This window comes from Simochromis diagramma, unplaced genomic scaffold (genome assembly GCF_900408965.1).
Source record: "Simochromis diagramma unplaced genomic scaffold, fSimDia1.1 OVJJ01000321.1, whole genome shotgun sequence".
In the NCBI taxonomy this organism is placed as follows: domain Eukaryota; kingdom Metazoa; phylum Chordata; class Actinopteri; order Cichliformes; family Cichlidae; genus Simochromis; species Simochromis diagramma.
The window spans coordinates 5,663,588-5,678,780 of record NW_024386772.1 but is presented as its reverse complement, the minus strand read 5'-3'; the positions used below and the strand labels follow the sequence as shown (position 1 = coordinate 5,678,780).

At 40.0% G+C, this 15,193-nt stretch overlaps 1 long non-coding RNA gene across 1 annotated transcript in view; it reads left to right on the top strand.

The window, feature by feature from the left end:
* LOC120741769 overlaps positions 1 to 15,193 on the top strand; it is a 102,600-nt gene that overhangs the window by 72,458 nt on the left and 14,949 nt on the right. The window contains exons 3-4 of the long non-coding RNA XR_005697692.1: positions 14,263 to 14,498; positions 15,094 to 15,140. This is a non-coding gene — a long non-coding RNA (uncharacterized LOC120741769). The remainder of the gene's footprint in view (positions 1 to 14,262; positions 14,499 to 15,093; positions 15,141 to 15,193) is intronic.

Sequence of the window (15,193 nt, the reverse complement as noted above, 5' to 3'; positions counted from 1 at the left end):
TTCTGAATTCATGACGGTGGGTGTGAAGAGATAAAACTGCGAAAAATGTCCCATGGTTCTACAGTAATGCAGAGTTTGGCTGCACACTTGAGCTGAAGCAAGGCTCAAATCACACATGCAAAAAGCGCACACAGTTGAAATGCCAAAATGCTAATGCCAACATTTACCAGGGGCTGAGAGGTGGGGCTGTTCAAACAGTTGTGGGTGTTTGTAAGGTCAAGAAGAAGATTACGCATTCACTCTGGGCCTCAGAGGTTCACATGTGTGAACAGTGAAAATACACAATATCATACCTGACAGCAGCAGGCAGCGCGTGAAATGCTGAGGTTGTTAGAACTTCTGACATTTACACTTTTAATATGTAACATGAGCCTGCTGTACATGTACAGCAATAGGTAGATTAATTTCACACATATTGGACCACATAGTTAATGCATGTGTAACGATTCTCTGACACGTTCTATATTCAAGATGCACTTCTCTATACAATCAACATATTGATTTTCAATCTTCTCTAGGTTGTTTTTGTTTTGTTTTTGTGCTTTTTCCTTTGTGGTGAATGCCGTTGTGAATCCTCTGAATTTCGAAGGCAATCAGTACTCAACTGCATAGTGTCATTGCCTCAGGCTGTTGGCTTTTTGGAGGACTGCATACAAATCTGTCTCTGTACTTTGTGTTGACTGTTTACCCGTCTTTCTACATAGATACGCAAATGTGGGACTGTGAATCCAGCTCCAGTCAAGAGTGGATATCCTTTTTCTAAATTTCTGCCTTGTTTCTTTCAATTCATTTCATCAAGGTAAATACCCTGGAGTATTAGAAAGAAACCCCAACAATCCCATATGACAAATCACTTGGTGAGAGGGAAAAACTCCCTTCCAACATGAAGAAACCTCCAGAAGAACCAGACTAACGGAGGAGCGTCCAGCTCCAATGACCACTTAAGGATGAGGAAAAGAGATGAGGCATAAGTTTAATTATTGCTAATGATTAAATACAGTAGTGGTGTAAAAACAGAAAGTGAAAAGAGTGTGAGAGTGAAGCTCCACAGCAGCCTAAGGTACAAAATATATCGTTTGTCAGGTGTGAGGACATCACTTTTATTTAAAGCGGCACTTTTTCTATGAATATGGAATCACACCAGTCATCATGTTACATATTGGCTATTTTCTTTTCTGATTGCATACACCCATCTTATTTTAGTGCATAAAATATCCCTGCCTTTTCTCCTTATGTGTTTCAGGTATATTGCAAGTCATCAACCTCTCCCATCTTTTCTCATTTCTGGACATTTCCCATCCCAGCTTGTCAAAAAGTTGTGTGACAGCAAAAGGCACCCGCGAGCTGCCATCCTCCTCTCATCATCCCGTAGAGCTCAGCCACATGTTGGGTCTCTGTAGATAGGTCAGGGGTTGGGAGAAGTCATCTATAGCTTCAGGAGGTTTCGAAAGGGGTTTATGCACAGCTGACAAGTTTTCATTTCCACCTCTTCCCCCTCTCCTCACTCAGCTTCATTTTCCATCACTGCTGTCATTCCCAGGCTAACAGCATGCATTTGCTTCCCCTCGACAATATATGTTTTGCTTCTCAGAAGGAGACAGTTTAGAAGATAAATTGGTCTCATTTCCCCCTCATACAGTTTATTGAAGTGCCAGACTCTCTTATTTTACACACTTTGCCTGTGGCTATTTAATTATGCCTTTTTCTGCGCTTGTTCAGTTGGAGACTAGTGTTTTAAAATCCACCTGACCGGCAAAAAACATCCTTAAAGACATTTTTTTAAATCAGATTAAGTCTGTAACAACACACAAATTGATAATAATAATAACAATAATAATGAGTAATGAATTTCTTCTTACAAAGTCTGCCTGTCTCTGTCAAAAAGCTCACCTACTGGCAGCAGAAGAAAGTAGAAGAAAGACTGAAATGGGCTCTTTTTTTCCCCCCCAAATGATTTCTTTTATTGTCAAGAAGTCATTTCCGTGGTAAATCTCTTTTTGAAAGGGACAGGGAGAAGTCACAGAGAGTTAATATACTATTTTAGAGATTTCTTTAATTGAAGAGTCATGGCAGGATTAAATTTTATTTGGTCCAGGGGAGCAGCCGGTCCTGGTGAGGATACAAAGGAAATTGATTTTGTGCCCTACATCCTTTCCCACAGCTCCTGGCTTGCGTGTGGATGGCACGGCACTGTGTCATGTCAGGGTGAGCCAGGATGCAATATAGTTCCCTCCGCTTCTTTATCTCTCTGTGTGGAAGGAGGTTTGAGTGAGCATAGTGGGTAGAAAACCACATCTTATTGGCATCCCAACACCTTTTTTTCTCTAATGCCACCGAAGTCTGTCGCTATCTCTTGAACTGTGTGGTTAAAAGATATGATAAGGAAATTTGGCACCCTGAATTGAGACCATTCCCGGATCTCATTTCACCATGTTTTATGGCTGTGGTTTGAGCAATCTGTGGCCTCTGACTGGTCAAAGTTGAATGTGTTTTTCTGAAAATAAGTTTCAGGTGTTAAAAAGTTTACTATTTCCTGGATCACACTGAGCACCATATTACAAAAATTTCTGTCATATTAGGTTTAGCAGTTTAATGAATAAAAGAAAAGAATTGGCAGGAATCTTCATCAGAGCCAGAGGCCTCAGAAAAGTTGGAATTGGATTTCCCTCTGTGCTCTAAATACCTATCCAAATGGATATTCTATATTTGCTATGTTTGTTTAACTGCTCCATAGAGAAATTGCATTTCCAGACCTCACTCACACTTAATATGCTTTACAGCTACACTTCATCATCACTCAGCTGTTCTGTCTTAAGTTCAGATGGTCAGAGGATTGGTTTTGAATGTCAGCTATGCCATCCCTCTGAGGAAGCCCTTTTAGACTCATTGAGCCTGAGGGGAAATTGGCTCAAATGCACAACTCAGGGCAAGTTGGCCTGCTCGTAATATCATGTCCAGCAGTCACCTGGGGGAATGTTGACAGGCTAATATGTGCGAAGCTGACCTTTTGGTTATAGTTAAAGGGTGTTTCGTGTGGCCAGATGTGGCAAAGTAGGCTGTGCTGTGTCTGCGAAGAGAGGCTGATGTTCTGCACGTTACATTAGTTCATCTGCCTCACTGTCACCTCCTTCACACAGTGTTTGCTTCTTCACAAATGTGTGAAGTACTGACACCCTGCTGAGTGCTAGATGTGCTGCTGTCTGGGAGGAACTTTAAGTGCACCAATAACAGCGATCCAACACGTCCTTGAATGCTGAGATTAGTGGAAAAGTGCTCACAAAGGTTTTGTGTTCAAACACATATTGTGTGCACATTTGTGTACACACGCCGGATCTCTGGGGACAACATACTTAGATACTTTTCTTCAAATCATTGGGAACTGTGAATTAAAAAGTTGTCCATCTCTCACTAGAGGCCCCAGCATCCTTTGAGATTGTTTTCTTTGGGAATAATCTGTGAGCTGTGCTTGAAAAGGACCAATTCACTCAGTCTGGATGCTGTTACAAAAAGTAGAGAAAGGGTAAACCAAATACAGATAGAAAAAAACACACCTTCTCACAAAGGATTTGATTCAAACTAATGCACTAGAGGGTTCATTTGTAACCACATAAACATAACATGGGGCCTTAATGAGGCTCATTTCACTTCCCATATAAAAGTTTGGATTTATGAAAGCAAATTCAAACTGAGAATGTGCGTGTCACTGAAACTCTGACAAATATCAAGTGGTGCACACAGTGAGATGGTGAAATGAAGCCAGACTTATCACAATGCCTCAAGTCACACATTTAATTTCAGTTCAAGTTACTTATTAATCAAATTTTATCACAAATATTAATGTTTTTGCTTGGGTTAGTGAGCTTTAACTGCTTCCCCTCCTGAAGCAACTGAAGAAGTCAAATCTAAAATCAGTCTCCTCTTGCTACAGTGGCTTGCAAAAGTATTCGGCCCCCTTGAACTTTTCCACATTTTGTCACATTACGGCCACAAACATGAATCAATTTTATTGGAATTCCACGTAAAAGACCAATACAAAGTGGCGTGCACGTGAGAAGTGGAACGAAAATCATACATGATTCCAAACATTTTTTACAAATAAATAACTGCAAAGTGGGGTGTGCGTAATTATTCAGCCCCCTTTGGTCTGAGTGCAGTCAGTTGCCCATAGACATTGCCTGATGAGTGCTAATGACTAAATAGAGTGCACCTGTGTGTAATCTAATGTCAGTACAAATACAGCTGCTCTGTGACGGCCTCAGAGGTTGTCTAAGAGAATATTGGGAGCAACAACACCATGAAGTCCAAAGAACACACCAGACAGGTCAGGGATAAAGTTCTTGAGAAATTTAAAGCAGGCTTAGGCTACAAAAAGATTTCCCAAGCCTTGAACATCCCACGGAGCACTGTTCAAGTGATCATTCAGAAATGGAAGGAGTATGGCACAACTGTAAACCTACCAAGACAAGGCCGTCCACCTAAACTCACAGGCCGAACTAGGAGAGCGCTGATCAGAAATGCAGCCAAGAGGCCCATGGTGACTCTGGACGAGCTGCAGAGATCTACAGCTCAGGTGGGGGAATCTGTCCATAGGACAACTATCAGTCGTGCACTGCACAAAGTTGGCCTTTATGGAAGAGTGGCAAGAAGAAAGCCATTGTTAACAGAAAACCATAAGAAGTCCCGTTTGCAGTTTGCCACAAGCCATGTGGGGGACACAGCATATATGTGGAAGAAGGTGCTCTGGTCAGATGAGACCAAAGTGGAACTTTTTGGCTAAAATGCAAAACGCTATGTGTGGCGGAAAACTAACACTGCACATCACTCTGAACACATCATCCCCACTGTCAAATGTGGTGGTGGCAGCATCATGCTCTGGGGGTGCTTCTCCTCAGCAGTGACAGGGAAGCTGGTCAGAGTTGATGGGAAGATGGATGGAGCCAAATACAGGGCAATCTTGGAAGAAAACCTCTTGGAGTCTGCAAAAGACTTGAGACTGGGGCGGAGGTTCACCTTCCAGTAGGACAACAACCCTAAACATAAAGCCAGGGCAACAATGGAATGGTTTAAAACAAAACATATCCATGTGTTAGAATGGCCCAGTCAAAGTCCAGATCTAAATCCAATCGAGAATCTGTGGCAAGATCTGAAAACTGCTGTTCACAAATGCTGTCCATCTAATCTGACTGAGCTGGAGCTGTTTTGCAAAGAACAATGGGCAAGGATTTCAGTCTCTAGATGTGCAAAGCTGGTAGAGTAGCTGATAGTTGTGGAGCACTATTTCTTTTTCCCTTCTAATGCTATGCACATATCACCAAGTACAATGGATTCAATTGTTTAGTTTAAAATGTGGAATTAACACCAGCAACAGCTGGGTCACATCATTACACTCAATATCTTTATTATGACTCCTGATCTATAACAAAACTCTCCTATAAACTCTCCTTCATTTGAACTTCCGTCTTTAGTTTCCAAATCATTTGAAAATGGATTGTTGCCATCATTTTGGCAAGTTTTGAATCAATCAAACAGATTGCTGTGGCTGTAAATACGGCAGTGATGCTTGTGGTAATGCTTCATAATGGATGCACTGATGTTGCTGCAGAACTACTACTTCATGAGATTGATTCTTTATGGCTGAATGTGGGCGCATAGAGGGCCTGATATGAGGCTGATCCATGTGCACACATTTCCAGGAAGTAATTAATTGTGATTGGAAGAACTGAAAGATGTTTTAAAGTGTTAATCAGTAAGTTAAATATCAATAATGGGTACTAGGGTACTGTTTTCTTTTTAAGTCAGTAGCACTGACTCAAAGTGTGTCTCGTAAGCTTATTGGTGTCCTAGTTGGTTTCTAGCCAGTTGGCTTACAACTGTTTACAATCTAATTTTCACTGACCATAGTCAACAAGGGAAGCAGCTATTTTGCTGGTAGTGTTACACTACCAGTGATTTATGCAAAGAACACTGCATGCAGGTGTGCGTATGCATGTTTTTTGATTTTTTTGTAATTTAATTATCAGGCTTATCTGTATGTGCACATACACTTTTATTATGTATCCTATACTCTGTTATTAATTAAGGCCTTGAGTCCTTTCAGTGTACAGCAATATAGATCAGAAGTGCTCTCTTGAGTTTCTCCTTAGAATGAAAAAACACCTTTAAAAAATCCATTAGCGCTAATATGAATTGATTTTTATTACTTTTTATATTGATGGCATTCAAATCTGATTGAGTAGGGACTTGTTAATGTGAGCTGTAGCACAGCTTTTGAAATATTCTTCTTCAGTTGAAGTTATTTCAACCATCAATCCTACCATAGTCCTAAAGCATAAAATACCTCCTTGAATAACAACTATTTTCTTTCACATATACAGTTTTTCTTTCATTACCTTTAAGGACAAAGTAGAAATCCTAATATATGTTAAAAAAATAGACCTAAAGATATACATACCAACCTGCAGTTGGTATTAAGCTTTTTTCAAAACATTAAGGGTGTTTTTCAGTAAAAACTATCCTCCAAGCCAGACTGTAAGCAAACCAATTCTACTTTGCAAACTGGCAATGACTGCTTGGCTGTGTGTGTGATTAACAGAACAGCTTTATCGTCTCGGTTGCAGGATGTTGCAGAAGAGCTCTGGTCAGTGCTGTCTGATAGGAAAACTATCTCATACTTCTGACAGTGGTTGTGTTATTTGTTTGACGTTTGACGGGCGTCAGCAGAGAGAGAGATTACCTTTAAGAGTCCTCACATCCTGCCAGTAGCAGGAGTGCTGACAGCTGATCCCTCTGTAGGAGTGTGATGCTCCCAAAAGCAGAGGGTGCTAAGATGGCAGTTGTCAGAGAGGTTAGCGGTGGACCGACTTTCCCACCATATGATTATGTTGGTCCCTTTAGCCGTTATCCTTCCACAGCTTCTGTTACCTCAGAGATTAACTCCACCTGTTAATATCCATTCTGGACGATTAGTTCATAATCAAAAAACTGCTGCTGTTATTTCCATTTAAAGTGGACGATATGATAGCCTGTTTACTATGGTGTGCACAATGACACAGGTATGTGTTATTACAGAACTAATTAGTGACATGTAAGGGCTGATTTGTTGAGTGGACCTGTGACTAAGACTTTAAAAAAAGCCTCATAACCAATATGTAATAAATGAGTGATGTGTAACATCCAATCTATAATATTTAACTCAAAAAAAGTTTTCATTAGATTTAATTAGACATAAAGTCTTGCACTCAGGATAACAAAAATTGTGCCATTATATTTCCATGATAGAGTTAAGTTATATAACATTAATTTCTGATATGATGCCAAAAGTATTAAAGTCAAGATTAGGTGAACTGTAGGATTTCACCTGTGATTTTCAGGTAATGTCCCAAACTCTTGGTCCCAGCAGTCATATCTTCAATAAAGTTTCCTCAGATTAATGGCATTTTACAGCATTCAGAGCCCCCAATCCTCAAAAAGGAAAAAACAAACAAAAAAAACTTCTGCTTTGAGTGTTTTTTGTAGTAAAACTAGAAAAACAGACATTGCATCATTTTTTTTTATACATTGGACCATATTTTCCATGGATGGATTAGCAAAAATTATTCAAGCAAGTTAAAAAAAAATCAAAATGCAGATAAATGAGAGATCAAACTTATAGGATAAGTAATATGGAATCTGGAATGAAGAATAGCTAGTAAGCAAAATCAGGAAAAAATTGTGTTTACTGATAAATAATAAGAATTTCCTCACTTGCATTATCAGATTTTATTCGGCGCTTTGGAAGCAGAATCAAGCTGTGAATACAGCATTTGCATATTTGACTTGATAGCAAATGACTGTGTTTAACACATCTAGCTGCTGTCGAACAGTATGGGCTTTTAGAGCTGCGCTGCTGCCCAACTGATGAATTTAAGTCTGTAGGCTTGGATGTCTACCTACACCGGAGGGACATGTCTGTGTACTAAATGGCTCACTCTGTTAAACAGCCAGTCACTAACTGTGCTGTTTGTTGCTGAGCAGGTAGTGTAAACAATGAGTTGAAGCTCTTTGGAAGGATCTGTAAAGCCTATGGGAGCCTAGGGCACAACGACAGCAGGTGTGCACTGATTTCGACTATACTATTTCCATATAAAATAATCATTTAGAGAGAAGTTAGAAGTGTCGGAATGTCTTTCTTGTTTTTTTTAATCACACAGTAGACAGCCTCTGTCTGGGTAACAGACCGTAATCACAACACAACGTATTTGCAGACAGCTCGTTCATGGGTCCAGCTGCTCTTCTCTCTGACACTCACTGAAAAGTGTAGACACACTTCTGCAGTAAGAAACCAGTGTTTGCGCTCAAAGGACATTACAGGCAGCTGTGTTTTTTTTTTTTTTTTTTTTTTTTTTTTTTTTTTTTTTTTAAATGTATTTGCAGGCAAACTGTAGCATCATCCCCCTAACCCATCTCTGTTTTTGTCCAAACTGACATGATATACCTGAATACAAAAATTTAAAGCCAAATATCTTTCCAACAAGAGAATATCTAAATATGAGCGACTGACCAGCTTTAGTGCATGTTTTTGGTTTGGGTTTTTCAGCATTTTAGCATTCTTGCAGCGAATCACAATCAGATTATTTACAAGTTTGAACCAAAAATGCAAGACACTATAATCACCTTTGCACATATACAGATGCGTCATGCAATATTGTGTCAGTCACCTGGGATAATGTCATTTTTTTGTGTGTTATTTTCCTGTTCTATTGTTTCGCCAACAACACTGCTCCTTAACCAGCAGTTAGCAGAGTTTAAAAGGGTGATGGCCTTTCTGTTATTATTAGCTCTAAGGTCAGACTATGTCAGTTTGTGGCAGTCAATGGCAGGCTAGGACAGTTTGTGCCAGGATGTCTGGAGGCTTGAGAGTTCGACAGGAAGAGCCTAGAAGACTGTAAGAAGAGGACAGGTCATCACTGACTCCTACGCAGACACATCAAGAATAGCTGGCTACATTAACTCTGTCCATTAGTGGCTGTCTGTTTGCAGACAGGAAATGACTGATTTGGGCAGATGTGTGGGATTTATTTATATCCTGCCCTGTTTGGCTGCTTTGGTTGCTGGTTGCTTGTCAAGCATCATGTCCAGGGTATCTGTGATAGACATGGATAAGCTGGGAGAAATTGTGAGTGCTGTGTAAATGCATTTGATTAACATGTAAATGTGGTTAGTTGCTGTTGTATGTGAGGGTGTGTGAACCAGAAAGACAAAGAGGAACAAAGGATCAGGAACTCATTTGGTTCAGGGCTCTGTTTTTACTGTTTTCCAGCATAAATAATCAACGGAGTGCAAAGCTATGATTGCATTAACAAAGGGACAAAGAGGGGAGATTTTTTTCAGATCTAGAAAAAAAAAATCAGATTCTAATACGCCCTCATAAAAACCAATTATTAGCAGGAGAAAATGAACAAAAACCTGCCACGACAGTTAATTACGTAAACTTAAGTCTTTATTGTGCAGTAACCCTACAATATAGCTCCCATTATTAAAGCTTGAAGTTGGTTTTATTAGAGGGCTGTGGCTGTGAAGATAAAGAGAATACAATGCGAACAAAGAGAACCAACTATTCCCTTTACCCAGACAGCAAAAGTCACAAGCCAAATGTATAAGGTGAAGACTAAAATTCTATTATATGCACAAAAATTGAAATATGCATGTATATTCTATTCATAAGATTAAGTGAGTATTCATGGTCTGGTTAATGGATTTTCATCATTATCGAACCTGCACTGCAGTCCTCATTTTCTAGGCATTACCCAACAGAGGCACATGTGAGAACACAAATGTCCCACTCATTCAGATCAGACTATAAATACAAAATCCACATGATGTTCGATTCTGGAGATTTGGACTCACACGTGAGTAGCAAAGGTTTGTTCACAGAGAGGAGATTGACGCAATACTCAATGCCCAATACTCTATTCACCTGACAGCACCTTTAGCATAGTGTTCCCGGTAGTGAGAACACATCTGACGCAGACCATCTCCTGCTGGGAGCTACATATGAGAGAGCAACTTTGCACAATCCCCTGTCTTGATGTTTTTAAGAGTTTTTATAACTGAAAACAAGTTTCAGTGGATCCATGTGCACAAGCTGACAGGCATAAATCCTCTAATACATGTGCCTCATCTGCAGCTCACTTGAAGTGTCAGGGAAAGAAAGGGCAAATGTTATCCTTACATAAAGCAGTGGCTGTTTTTTAACCTTCATTCTCATTATAAACTGCAAACTCTTCTCTACAACAGAGTCTTGCATATCATCAGATAAGAAAAGGTAATCAGTGATTTAGTTCTTAGCGGTTTGTTATCATTACAGATTTTTAAAGTTCTTCTGACTAGGAATGGGTATCGTTTAGGTTTTATCCGATACCGGTGCCAAACCGGTACTTTTGAAACGGTCCCGGTGCTTAAATGGTGCTCGAACCGGTGCTTAAAGAATGGAGAACACAAACTTTGTCCAAAAACCTCTCACATTTAGCTGTTTTTTTTTGTAAAAAGATAACAATGTTAGGCTTTTCTGCAGCTATAGGGCATTTATGGTATCACTCTTGGCTGGAAGCAGTGCTTAAACAATGGAAAAAAAACACAAATTTTGTCCAAAAACCTCTCATGTTTAACTGTTTTCCACTTTTTCTTTGGTCATTTTAGCCTTTTTGGCCAGGGTGAAGGGAGTATCTGCCATCAAACAAGAAGACAGCCGCATGTAACTACGAAGGTGTTTGCTAGTTCACCTTACATGCATTAATTTAATAACGTGGTTAGCCTACTCAACGTAAATTACACACGAACAACATTAGGCTACTCACGCAGAGAAGAACGGCTGCTGCTGCCGCCATCATCATCCGTCATCATTTCTGCTACACTGGCAGGGCTATGGCTAAGACTCTCCTCTTCGGGTTCTTGGGGGATGTTGATAACTCCAGGTCCGATAACAGGCACCACACCCGCAGTAAATGTGCTCGGTGTGAGGTCTTGCAGCAGGCTATCAAATACAGTGCATTTCTTGGCTTTTAAAAAAACGCAATGCTTCTCCAGGTGTTACATCAGATTTGAGGTGTTACCTTCTTGTTGCAGGCTGCTGAGTTTGCATCTTTTGCTGTGAAGTACAGCCAGACTTTTGACCGCTTCGCCTTGGGCATTTTTAATCTGTAGCTCTGCTTTAAAAGAACGTATGTACCTGGGCCCACCTACTATCCTTGGAAAGGTAAAATGATTGGCTAGAATCCAAAGTGTATGACATCGCAGGAAAAAAAAAAAAGCAACGAAATAAAGCACCGAAATGTGCGCTGCTTTTCGGTCTGGTTACTATCGTTTATGTCTGAACCGGTGCCCATCCCTACTTCTGACTAGTAGCTGAAGTACGCAGGGAAATGATGTTGAATATTCTCTTAAATGCAGCTTTGATCAGCGTAGAATAACATATTTATATTTGGTATTATTTTTATGCATGACACAGCCTCACCTCACCTAATTTATTTGCAATCCAAGTGACAAACCCCACTGCAGCTGTCACAGTTATGACCCGTGTTTGTCATCCACATTAGTTCACTTAGGGAGGATGTTAGAGCGGATGATGGGTAAACGTTACATCTGATTTGGCACAGAATGAGACCGTGGTGAGTAACTAATATTTATGATTTTAGTATAGACAATTTTACTCAATTTGGGATGTTTTCCTAACCCTTAGTGCGCTATTTTGTACTCATAGCATTTTAAGGATTATTTTGTGCTCAGGTCTTAAGATTGAGGTGGAAACTGCAAATCATGTTCAGTTCAGTGGAAAGATTATTAATCAAATGCATACATGAGTAGATTAAGATATATTTATTCATCCAACTTCAAAGCAGCACCAGATGATATATTGGCTAAGATTTTGTTAAAGAAAAATACATATACAAGATTAACGTTATCTTTAAAAACAAATATGTATTTCATTTATGTTCTGGTTTCAAAATATACTCTAGTGAAAGTTTCATCTGTTCTGCAAAAAAACCCCTCAGCAATCATGATTGCATCACGAGTGTTCCTGTGCCTTTCACAGTCTTTCAGGAAAGAAGTGAATATCATGGTTGACAGCAGTCTGAGTCACAGGAATGTTAATGCTACCGATTCCATCACTGACAATGATGATTCAACACACTTAGTTGAGGTTAAGGGCTCGGAGGCAAAGATTTGTTCAGTCTGGCACTGAAGATCTCAGCATGTGGGTCATGGGGTGTTTTTTTTTCCGTGACAGCCACCATGCAGTGATTGAAAGCAAAGTATGCCTGAGTCTAGCCACAATGCCCACCGACATGTTGACATTCTAACCCATACAGTAAGTACTGATTAGTCACACTGACTGCATTGTTACATAATTCAAATCACACACACACACATCACAGTATTGTGTTGATAAACTCTGTCCAGAGGTATCCAGACGACAACATTTTCATTTTCTTCGGGGCCACAATTTGCTGTGAACACACACACACAGACTCACAAAAAGCAAATGCTATCAGTCACACTTTGCTGTTAATATGATTTCACAGGAATGTTGCCTGATTGACGGAGTAAGCTACAGAGTAAAAAGTCTTTTTGATATCTAGGACAGAGCCCTGGGGTCTCTCCGAGTGGTAGGTGACCTACAGACACTGGCTACTGTTTGTGTGAGCGTGATCCTTCCCAGTTGCTCTGCTCTAGTTCAGGAACTGGAGATTTGAGAAGACTTAAGTTCCTCCCGGGTACACACACAACACAAGCAGAGCTGAAAAAAACAAGAACCAGATCACGTCAAGGGAGGCAGGAGCCCTGCCTTTGCACTGACCCAAATACTCCAGAATCAGTCGGTTTTCACTCGTCAGATGTGTGGTTAAATGAGAACGGTGTTTGAACATGCAAGGACGTACCGTGTGAACACATAAGTGAAAGAAACACGTTGGCTCGCTAAGGAAGGATGATTGATAGATGTGGATTTTTTCCCCCCTGACATTTGGTTTTCTCCAGTTTCAGTGACATTTTTTTCTTCTTTTGAACTTAACCACGAAACATAGGAGCATAGTTAGGTTTGGCTCACGAGGAACTAAATCTAGCTTCTGTCTGCTGCCCTTTAATAAATTCCATATTTTAATTGTATTCTCATCATTTGCAGCTAATACCCCCCTGCTTTGATGAATAAAATCTAGCATAGCCTTTCAAAAACACTTTGGCACGAGACATATGCTTATAAATATTTATTTTGTCGATGCAGCTGCCATCATTTGACATCATCTTGTTGACACACATATTGGGTTTTTGACCTGATAAATTTTTGCAGGAGAAATTCAGAGACTAATGCAATCATGAACAGTTTATTTTCCCTTGCCCCATCTTTCTCGCTCTGTATTGACAAACTATCAAAACATGATTAAAAAAAAAAAAGATGAGTGCCAGGAGAAAGAACCTGTAGAAATATCACAGACTTTTGAAGATATTAGTTATTTTCCTCCCCTGCCTGAGCGTCTCTCTCTCTCTCTCTCTCCCAGTCTTTCTTGCAGTCTCTTGTCTCTCTCCGGAGCCTATATTAACAACCGAGGTGCAATATTCTGACAGCTTTGGTTTAGTTTTGTGCTCAGAGTTGGTGTGAATGGCAGGAAGAGATGTTTATTGAAAAGAATGACAAAGATAATGTCTGTAGCCTGAATTTATAAGCAGATTAGTTTTAGATTTTTTCCCCACCCCTTTGTGCTGCTGCCTTTTTACAGTTATGTCATTTCATCTAGAAGACGCCCTTACCTGTTCTGATTTTTGTAAATAAGGTAAGTGTTGGTCACGGACTAACTTAGGGGAAACATTTACTGGTGCTGCTTCTACAGTGTCAGTCGCTGCAGACCTCCAAACTTCATGTGGCTTTAAGATTAGCTCAAGAACAGTGTATAGAGACCTTCAAGAAGTGGGTTTCCATGGCTGAGCTGCTGCATCCACGCCTTATATCACCAAGCACAACGCAAAGCATCGGATACAGCTGTGTAAAGCACCCCGCTACTGTTCTCTGGAGTGAGGAATCCCACTTCTTCATCTGGCAATCTGAACGGAGTCTGGGTACTTGTCTGAATACAATGTGCCAAGTGTAAAGTTTAGTGGTGGGGAGATTCTGGTGTGGGGTTTGTTTATAAGGAGTTACGCTTGACCTTACCTTCTAGGAAAGTGAAAGGAACACTTAATGCTTCAGCACACCAAGATAAGTTTGGCAATTTTATGCTCCCAATTTTGTAGGATCAGTTTGGGGATGGCGCCTTCCTGTTCCAGCATGACTGCACACCAGTGCACAAAACAAGGTCCATAAAGACACGGAAGAGCGAGTTTGGTGTGGAAGAGCTTGACTGGCCTGCACTGAGTCCTGACGTCAACCCAGCAGAACACCTTTAGGATGAATTAGAGTGGAGACTGTGAGACAGGTCTCCTCGTCTAACATCAGTGTCGGACTTCGTAAATGTGCTTCTGGAAGAATGGTAAATGAAGACTCTAAATTGGAAAACATTAGCTTTATCAGTTATGAATATAAAACTGTAAACATTTTATTGCAGCTGAAATTAAATAGACTTTTTCATTATCTAGCTTTGACTCTATTGAGATGTTATTCCAGAAGAAGTGAAAAAAAATATTTTCCCAAAATCGGACATTTTAAATCTGCCATAATTGATTTTTAGAAGTGCTGTGACAGCGGCCTTTCTTATAAAGAAGTTTTATTGAAAGCAGTTGCCTGCAGCAGAAATTGGCATTATTAGCTTAGTTAATTTGTGCAGCCAAGACGCTGAGATGAAACATATTCTGTGTTCAATTTATACATAGCATAAGGTACACAGATATGATGAAAGTGATTGTAGCTGTAATGTTTTATACTTTTTGATTTTCTTGTGTGGACAAACAGTCCGAATTATCCAGCACTTTGGGATATGTGCTGTAATAAATCTTGATTGCAGACTTTGGTCCAGACTCTTTGATCTCCTAAAAGCTGCAAGTCTACCCTGCCAAAGAGATGTGTGTTTTGGTTTGAATTTGTAACAGCGTCAGCAATGTAACTATCACCTTCCTCTAATACCAAAGGTACATGGCTTGAAGACTAAAAATCGCTGTCTTCTATAAGATTGCAGGTCAGTGAAATTCAGTCCTATTTTTTAAACATTGGTAATATATATGTGCAAAA